Here is a 10,563-nt window from a genome sequence, read left to right as displayed (position 1 = left end):
CCAGCACTTTATTTATACAGAGTGATATCCACAGCACTTCCCCTTTTCTTTTTTTGTTAAAAAAGGAGGGTTAACTTTTACATAGTAAAATTACAGATGACAAAACAATTATCAAGCAAGAATTATAGTTACAATATTAAAGAAGACATCCTACCTATCTTATATTTGTGAGTCTAAAGTTTTATATCTAACTTATCTTGTATCATAACTGAGGAAATTATAACTATCTAGTCTTCAGCCACATCAAAGACCTCAGAAGGATATATTATCTGAGAACCAGGAGAAGGATGCAAGCAACTTTCAGGAGTCTTGCAGGGTGGACAGAGACAGCTGGCAGCTTGGACAGTCACCTAATGTTCCTTTGTAAAGTTGGGGCATTTGTCTTCAGCCCACAGGGCTAGAGTCTCTCAGTCACTTCTCTCAGTGTCCTGTAGAATGTCTGGCAGTTTCCTCTGCGAAGCAGGAACCTGAAGGACCATTTTGTCAAGCAAAGTTTAGTGGTCACCTATTGGTGAAATTATTAAGGCCACTCCACATAGTTAAAAGGGAGGTTTATTTTGTGGGGTAACTTACAAATGAAGGGATTGGTTGTAGGGTTTGGCAAAGATATGGCACAGTCTGTCAGTGTTCTCTGGAGAACTCTGCTCAGTCTACCTCCTGAGTCCAGGGTCCCAGAACCAAGAGAGTGAGCCCTCCTCTCAATCCTGGGTCTTCTGCTTCCTCCTCCACCCTGCCTTGTGGACGTGACCATTACCAAACCCTCAGTGGGGGTTGGAACTTCCAGGCCAATGCTGGGATGGCTATCCACTACACAGGTGAGCTGTTAGGTCACTAGCATGAGATTTCTCCAACTTCTTAATATGAGCATTTAGTGTTATGAATTTCCTTCTTAACACTGCTTTCATACTGTCCCATAAGTTTAGGTATATGGTGTGTTCATTTTCATTGATCTCTAGAAAGTCTTTAATTTCTTTATTTCTTCCTTAACCCATTGGTGATTCATTTGAGTATTATTCAGTTTCCATGAGATTGTAGAATTTCTGTAGTTTTTTGTGTTGTTGAAATCTAACTTTAAAACACGGTGGTCTGATAGAACACAGGAGGTTATTCCAATTGTTTTGTATCTGTTGAGATTTGCCTTATGGCCTTCTATGTGGTTGATTTTAGAGAAGGATCCATGGGGTGCTGAGAAGAATGTATATATCTTTCTGGTTATTATGGAATGTTCTGTAGATATTGAGTAAGTCCATTAGAGTCATAACATCAGTTAAGTCCTTTATTTCTCTGTTAAGTTTCCAGAGGTGAAAGTGGGGTGTTGAAGTCTCCCACTATTAATGTGTGTGGTTTTATATGTGATTTAAACTTTAGTAATGTTTCTTTTACATTTGTGGGTGAACTTGTGTTTGTGGCATAAATGATCAGAATTGAAAATTTACCTTGGTGGTTCTTTCCTGCAATGAGTATGTAATATCCTTCTTGATCTCTTTTGATTGATTGTAGTTTGAAGTCTATTTTGCTGGATATTAGGATGGCTACACCCACTTGCTTCATAAGACCATTTGATTGGAAAATCTTTTATCAGCTTTTTGTTCTTAGGTAGTATCTCTCTTTGAATTTGAGGAGTGTTTCTTGTATGCAGCAGAAAGATGGGTCCTGCTTTTATTTCCATTCTGTTAGCCTGTGTCTTTTTATAAGTGAATTAAGACCATTGATAATAAGGCATATTAATGACCATTGATTTTTCATTCCTGTTATTTTTTTTCTTTTTGTTGGTAGTGTGTGTATGTATTTCTCTTCTCTAGGGTTTATTGCTATGGTGTTATCTATTGCCTGTGTTTTCAAGGGTATATCTGACTTCCTTTGGTTGGAATTTTCCTTCTAGTGCTTTCTGTAGGGCTGGGTTTGAAAATAAGTATTGTTTAAATCCTGCTTTGTCTTGGAATGTCTTGTTCACTCTGTCTATGATGACTGAAAGTTTTGCTGGATATATTAGTTTAGGCTGGCATCCATGGTCTCTTAGTATCTGCATTATGTCTGTCCAGCTCCTTATGGATTTCAAAGTCTCCATGGAGAAATTGGTTGTTATTCTGATGGATTTGCCTTTATAAGTTACATGGCCTTGTTCTTTTGCTGCTCTTAATATTTTTTCTTTATTCTGTACATTTAGTTGTTTAATTATTTTGTGGCAATTGGACGTTTTTGGGTGGTTCTATTCTGTTTGGTGTTCTATAGACTTCTTTTATCTTCATATGCATTTCCATCTTTAAATTGAAAAAAATTTCTTCTATGATCTTGTTGAATATATTATCTGTGCCTTTGAGTTGGTATTCTTCTCCTTCCTCGATCCCTATTATTCGTAGGTTTGGTCTTTTCATGGTGTCCCAAGTTCCTTGGACATTTTGGGTCATGACTTTGTTGGTTTTAGTGTCTTCTTTGACTGATGAATCTATTTCTTCTATCATATCTTCAACACCAGAGATCCTCTATTCCATCTCTTGCATTCTGTTGGTCATACTTGCATCTGAATTTCCTGTTCATTTACTCAGATCTTCTATTTCCAGCATTTTCTCTGCTTGTGTCTTCTTCATTTATTCTATTTCTCTTTTCAGGTCTTGGACACTTTCCGTTGTCTGTTTTGTTGCCTTTTTATGATTTTCTTTCAGGGATTTATTGTTTTCTTCTGCTCTATCTGTCCTTATCTGTAGGTTTTTTTTTTTTTGTAGCATTCTTCCCATTGTTTGATTGTCTGTGCCTCCACTTTATTTTTGATTTCTTCTATATAAGCCTGTAGCCTCTTCTTATTGTATTTCATAAGGTTGTTTTCTTCTGCTTCTTTCATTCTGTGATGATCAGGTCTAGTTGTTGGAAGAGGGCTAGGTTCTGGTGAAGCTGTATTTCTCTTTATTTTGTTGTATGTACTTCTGCCTTGATATCTACCCATCTCCTAGTGGATTTGCTCTTGGTCTTATTAGTGCTCTTGGTCCAGACAGAGCTGAAAGATTCAGAAAGCCTCTCTCTAGTCCAGATAGAAGCTCTGGTCCAGATGGGAGCTTAGACCTGGTCTCTGAGCCTCAGGTAGTTCCTGTTGCCTGGGGCTGATGTGGGGGGGGCAGGGCATGGAGATTGCAGTGTTTGCTGGTGGTTTTGGAGAAGGGGAACATTCCCGGTGGGGGGTGGGCGGTCCTGCCTGATGACCAGGACCTGTGGCCAAGTTGGGCATGTCTTCCCTGGAATAGCTGGTGCCCAGAGATGGGACCTATGGGCAGGCCTCACTTGTCCAGATGGGAGCTTCTGGGCAGAATGGGAGCTGGGAGCTGGTCTCTATGTCTCAGGAAGTAGCTGGGATATCAGGCAGATGGGTTTGGGGGCAAGGCGTGGAGATTGCAGACTCTGCCTGGGGTCTTGGAAAAGGGTAACCTTCCTTTGAGGCCTGCCAGATGGCCAGAAACTGTGGCCAAGTTGGGCAAGTATTCCTAGAATGCCTGGTGCCCAGGGATGGGACCTAGGGGCAGGCCTCTCTGGGTCTGACTCCAGGCACTCACCTCTGGTCCAGATGGGAGATTTTTGGGGAATTTCCTATCATGGTCCCAACCACATTCCTTGCCTATTCCCTCCATATCTGTCCCTCATTCTCATAGTATCTCCCCCAAAGAAAAATAATATTAATATTAATTAGAAACAAAGCAAGCAAGCAAACAAACAAATGAAACAATTCACACCTCCATATTTACCTCTTTGCCAATACATCTTCATTTGTCTTAGTTGCATTAGAAACTGTGGTGTGTCACACAGTATTTTGTCCACTCAAATTTACTTGTTATTGTTCATTTCAGTGAGTTGTTGGTTTGGTTAAAGAACTCTGGCTTCTGTTACAATATCCATACTAGGCATCACTAAATCTCCTAACAGATATCATGCTGTTGCCTCAAGTCATAGAGATCCTGCAGCTATGGTTCTATAGGACCAGTCCAGGAAAAAGGATTTTAATGGCCAAGTCTCTGGACACCATTCTGTCATTGTCATTATGGTCCTTCATCAATCCACATGCCATTCTGACCTAGTCCTTGGCTATTCCAAACAAGATCCAGAGCACTCTTGGTAGACATGCAGGTCTACATTGTTCATAGCATGCCAACTATTGTGCTGCCCTGGACCCACTAATTTCTAAACATACATAATGATAAAGCCTGTACTTTCAGTGAGGTGTTTCCTAAGTCTCAATGAATTTCCAATTATTTGAGTTTAGAAAATTAGCCATGAATAACATTATAATAACACAAAAACTTTCTATTGCCATTAACAGTTGTCAGTATTTTTCACAATGTTTTACAATTAATAGCTGATTTTAAAATCCACACCTTCCATGTGGAGTGGATTTGATCAACTGTTTTCAAATGAATATCCTGTGTATAGACATATGACAAGTTCTCCAGGTCTGATCACTGGTAAAAGACAGAAACTAAACAAACTGAGACTGTCTAAATAAAAAAATAGTTAACTCTAAATAAAATGCTATGGACAATTGGTACATGCTGAGATTTAGAGACTAGTTAGGCAGTATGCACTCAACCAGATTCCTGGATATTGTTGTGTCCTCTGCAAACTGGATGTCTAAAAGAAAACAGCTCACCTGTGCAAAAGGGATGCATATGTGATGGTGGCTGCAGGATGGGCATGCTTTCACCAATGCAACCTACAACTATCATATAGTAGGAAGTTGACAGTAACCCCTAGGAAAAATGTTGAATATTATCAGAGTTTATCCAAATAGAAGATGACAGGATAATGGCACATGGTCAGGGAATGACAAAAGTGTCTTCTGTTGACATCACCCCTTGAAAAATACTTGCTTCCATAAATGAGCAAATAAAAAGAACAAAAAGAACCTTTAGTGGGTAGGAAACATCACAAAGTGGAAGAATGGAAGTGTGGAAGTGATTCTTAGGTCCTGTGGTTTCAGAATCTGGGAAGGGAACAGACACCCTTCTTTTCTAGGGCACAGGCACTACAGGTCAAGGATGAAGTTGCACATGTACTATGTATGTCTTCTGCAGAGTCTCTCTCCCAAAAACTCAATTGACAATTGTTCCATAGATGCCTTGAAAAATGCACTTGTAGGGTGGAGAGAACTATCAGGTGACAGTGGAGTTGTTGGGTATTCTGAACGTCTTGAGTTGGGATTCCCAGCACCCATAAAAATGTTTGCATTTAATAGAGATCTGTTACCTCATGGTGTGTGGTCCCAGACAAGAGGATCCTGGGGCTCAATGGGTAACCTGTCTATCCTAAAAAGAGAGAACTGGATTCAATGAAAGAAGCTGTCACGAACATAAGGGACAGAGTGATTTAGTAAGGTACTGGAGAATAAGCTCTGGCATCTACAAAAGTATGCATGCATGCATATGTAAACACACAAATACAAACACGTACACTGAGGAAGGAGCATGGATGGCTGAGCAAGAGAACCAAGTTTGAATGTGAGAATGAAGATGAAGACCTGCTCTCTAAACTCTTGACCACTTGTCTTATAAATGTGAATAGTTTTTGAGCCAAATGTCATGGTAAATGCCTGTAATTGCTGCAATAAGGACCCAAGGGAGCAGATTTATAAAGTCAAGTCCAGCATGTTCTCTGGAGCATGAAATTGTCTCAAAGAAACATGTGATTTCTCATGAGTACTAGCTAGTTAAAGACGAAGTGGAGAAAGTTAAAATATAGTCAAAACCCAATAGGAAGTGGTGTTGCAGGGGACACTAACTACTGTAGCCAGTTTTCTATCAGAAGTGAGTTTTACATATGGTCATAGTTCCACAAAACTGATCAAGAAACGGGAGGGAGGAGTAGAGAGATTGTTCAGCAATTAATAGCACTCCCTGCTCTTTCCGAGGAGGCCCTGGGTCCTATTCCCAGCACCTACATTGAGACTAACAAATATTTGTAACTCCAGTTGCAGAAGATCTGATACCCTCTTCTGGACTCTGCAGGCACTGCATGAATATAGTACACAGAGCTATAGGTTGGCAAACCAAAAATATACATGAAATACAAATAAATAAATCTTCTTCCACCTCTTTGCTATGGTTTCTTCTTTTTGTTCTAAAGCTTTCAGGATTTTTGTTAACTTGCTGGTATGAGATCTTCCTAATTTCTTTACAAAGGCACTTAGTGCTATGAACAATCCTCTTAGAAATACTTTCAGTGTGTTCCACTAAGTATGGGAATGTCATACATTCAATTTCATTTACTTCAAGGAATTCTCTCTTATTTCTTCCTTGACACAAATGAAGAGAGTGGTTCCATTTTCATTAATTTTTAGACTTTCTGTTGTTTCTGAAGTTGTTGAAACCCAGGTTTAATCCACGGTGGCCTGATAAGATGCATTTATTATGATTTTCTTGTATGTATTGAGACTTGCTTTGTGACTCAGTACATGATGAATTTTGGAGAAGGTACAACAAGGTGCTTTGAAGAAGGTATATTCTTTTGGGTTTGGGTGAAATGCTCTGTAGATGTCTACAAGGACCATTTGAGTCATAATGTTAGTGTGCTTCCTTGGTTTTCTGTTGAATTTCTGACTTTCAGACCTGCCCATTAGTGAACATGAGGTGTTGAAGTCTGCCACTATTAATGAGTGGGCTTTGATGTGTGATTTAAGATTTTTTAATTTTTTTTTTTTTACAAATGTGAGTGTCCTTGCATTGGAGCATACATATTCAGAATTGAGACATCATTCTGGTGGATTTTTCCTTTAACAGATAGAAAATTTCCTTCTCCAACTCTTTTGATTAATTTTGGTTTGAAGTCTATTTTATTAGATATTAAAGTAGCTACACCAGCTTGTTTCTTAAGGTCTTTTGATTGGAAAAGGATTTACTTTCTATCTTGGATGTTGAGGTGTGTTTGTTATGTATAGTAGAAGAACAGATCCTGATTTCATGTTCATTCTGTTAGTCTATGTCTTTTTCTTGGCAAACTGAGTCCACTTACTTTGAGAGATATTAATGACCAGTTGTGGCAGGTTCCTGTGCTGTTCACTTTGAGGGAGAGGGTCAGTAAGCACAGAGTCAACAACACAGATTCTGAGAGGATGTTGAAGCAACAAGCTCAGTTTATTCAGGAACAGACAAACCTTATACACCCTCTACCCCCACCACAGGGTAAAGTCTTATGAATATAAATCTGCTCGTGTGACATGGCTGCCACTCATTGGTCCAAGTCATCTTAGATCATGTCTCAGCTTCTGTTGTTAAGGCCCATAGGGAGACCCAGGTTGGCTCTCAGGAAGTATCTCATTACTGGTTTGGGCCAGATTACCCTCAGACCCGTTAGGGCTAAGTCATCTCACAACCAGTAACTGTTAATTACTATTAATTTTTGTTATGGTGGTGGTATTGGTAGTATGTCTATGTGTTTCCTCTCTGGGGTTTGCTGGTATGCTATTATCTCCTGCTTATGTTTGTGTTAGGTGCACCTAACTTCTTTGGCTTCGAGTTTTCTTTCTCATACTTTCTGTAGGGCTAGTTTTGTGGATAGGTATTGTTTAAATTTGACTCTCTTTTCATTAGTTCAAGCTCTGTATCAGTGAACTTCCCAGCTTTCAGTCTATTGTCAATCCTCTGAATCTTTCATCCTCTGGTTCTGTGTCTTCCTTTCTTCTGTTTTGTGCTTCTTCCCAATACAAATATCTTAGAAAATATACTGTCTCCTCTGTTTTCCACTCACATGCTTTGCCTCTCATTTTATAGGCATTTTCCACCGCTCTATGACCCTAATACATACTGATGACACCTAGAATCTTTGTCATGTTTGGGGAGTTTTATATCCAATTCATATACACCATGTACTGCTTTTCTCAGTTTCCTTCCATTTTGTGCTAATTTTACTTCCTCCCCATGTCTTTATATTTCTCCATATTAGTTTCTTTAATTTTTGTGTCTCAAAAGGAAAATGCCTCAAAAAGCCTTGTGTTTTACACATTATATTCTTATTACTGTACTGTTTAGAAAAAATAGTGAGTTCTCCTGAAGGCTAAAAATGATCAGAGGTGGTTAGTGAGTTTGTGGCTCTTGAATATAAGATTTTTGGGTCCAAAAGCTTAGCTGTAGGACTGTGCTATGTCCCCTTTATTGGGCTGAGGTATGATCCTCCATCCCTTGATAATCCAAGACTTATTTGATAAAGTAATGTTGGAGTTTGTAAAAGGTATATATAACATCAGGACTGGCAAATGGTTATTTCCATCAAATCCCTCTCCTCAGAGCTCAAGGAATCCCATGGAAGAGGAGCTAGAAAGAGTGTATGAGCCAGATGGTATGGTGGATACCTGCAGAAAAAGCCTTCTGGCTCAAATGAGCAAAGGTCATATGAACACAGAGACTGAAGCTACAAGCACAGGCCCTGCACAGATCTGCACCAAGTCCTCTCCATATATATTATAGCTTCTAGTTTAGTGTTTCAGTAGGTTCCTGAGTACATGAATGAGTGGGTCTCTGATTCTCATGTCTTCTTTTGAGATATTTTACTTTCTTGGTTTGTTTGTCCAACTTCAATGTGTTTTTTATCTCATTATACTTTACTTTGTTATGTTTCATTCTTATGTCTTAAAAGTCCATTCTTTCTTAATGACAGAAAGGAAGTAAATCTGCATGGGAGGTGGAGAAGGAGGACATGGGAGGAGAAGCTATAATCAGAATATATGGTATAAGAAAAGAATCTATATTCAGCAAAAGGTAAAAAGAAGAAAAGCATTTACTGACATCTAATAAGATAACCAAGTGTTATCTGATTTCAGCCCATCTGTGTGATGCACTGTATATACTAATGGCTACATGTTAGACATCCCTGCATCTTTGCATAAATTGTGATACCTTTTCATTTTAAACTAAAATCACTTTATTGAAATGAACTCAAAAATGAAAGCATTAAAAAGCTACAATGGTATAGCCACTCAAGGGAAACATGCTCAGGCCCAAAATCTCTTAATTTCATTGAATTTCTACATAGTTATAATAGCAGTGCTGAAGCCATAAAGCTTTGCTTTGCATTTTATCCTGTTACTAACAATTTCCTTTTTATGCCCTTATCTACCACATAAAGGAAATTCTTGGAGAGTTGAAAATAAAGGATGTAAATAGAAAGTTGAAGTTGAAACTTTTTATACTTTTTCATAACTCATGGACCGCATTAGAATGAATTTGTAATTTTTTCAATTCCAAGTTTATGTGAACAGGCTAAATAGTATATATTATAAGTCTATCAATTTTCTTACATTATTTTTATTTCATATTTCATTGTAGTTTAGTAAGGGTCCATTTTATATATGAACAGTAACTTGGTTATGGGTTTATCTGTTTATGGATATATAGGAAGGCTCTATTTTTTCCTATAGTAAAGAGATCAGGAATGAACATGGATGTCCATATATCTCCATTTAAGATATAGAGTTCTTTGGTATATGCATAGGAGTAGAATAGCTAGGCCATGTAATAATTCTATTTTTAATTTTTTGAGAAACCTCAAAATTGACATCCATAATGGCTATATTAATTGCTTCCCAACTCTTTTGATCAAGACATTATCACACTGATTTAAACCAGATACAGCTGCCAAACAATAAATGGATATTACAGTTCAATCTCCCTGATAAATATAGATACAAAATTGTTCAATAAAACACTAGCAAACAAAATTCAAAATAATTTCAAAACCATCATTCTTTTTTAATTGATTTCTGAGGTAGAAGATATTGATTATATATATATTTTTTTTTACTAAGTGGCAAGTAAAGAAGCATTTTTCTGATAGTTTGCTGAGGACTTTTGCTACAAGCTACAGAGAAAAGCAACCAGATTATCCCTAGAACAGTTGTAAAAGGTTATTTGTGAAGCCATGTCTGAAGATGTTTTCTGGTACTGGTACAGTCTTGAGTAGTTGTGAATGGGCCAGGGTCCCTTGAAGCACAAGTTCATGGCTAGCCATGGTTTTGGTTTTCCTTGTAATTAGAACATAGAACCCACAAGCTGTCAAATAAGAAAGCAGCCCAGATGGCATGGCAGGATGAAAGCCAGAAGATGGTTGGCATTACTAAGAGAATTTTTGCTTCCTCCTTTGTACATCAGCTGCACAAAGGTTTGCCTCGCTTCTGTAAGTTAAAGAGTGAAATTGTCTTCAAACAATGGGATAAGTTCATGTAGACAGCTAATATAAACAGTTGACAAAACTCCCAGATTCATCGCTTTTCTTAATAGTTCAAAGATGTGGCACTACCTCCTTAAATTTTTGTATTGACTTTGTGAGCATGATCAGTGAGTAAACAACTGGAAAACCACAAAACATAATCATTTATGTACTTAAAATTAGAATAAGCAATTTTTATTCCTTATCCAGAACAAATAGTGTCCAGACACCACAGAGTAAAGATTAATAAGAACAAAGGGTCCAAATCAGGGAAAACACAAAGATGTTAGGAAAGTGATATTCACCAGCTAACAATTGTGATTATACAAAACAGCAATTGCAGCTTGTAAGATGGAGGAGAGAGTATAAAAAACCAGAAAGGTAGAC

The sequence above is a fragment of the Onychomys torridus genome, unplaced genomic scaffold, assembly GCF_903995425.1.
Source record: "Onychomys torridus unplaced genomic scaffold, mOncTor1.1, whole genome shotgun sequence".
Lineage (NCBI taxonomy): Eukaryota > Metazoa > Chordata > Mammalia > Rodentia > Cricetidae > Onychomys > Onychomys torridus.
Note: the sequence above shows the minus strand (reverse complement) of the source record.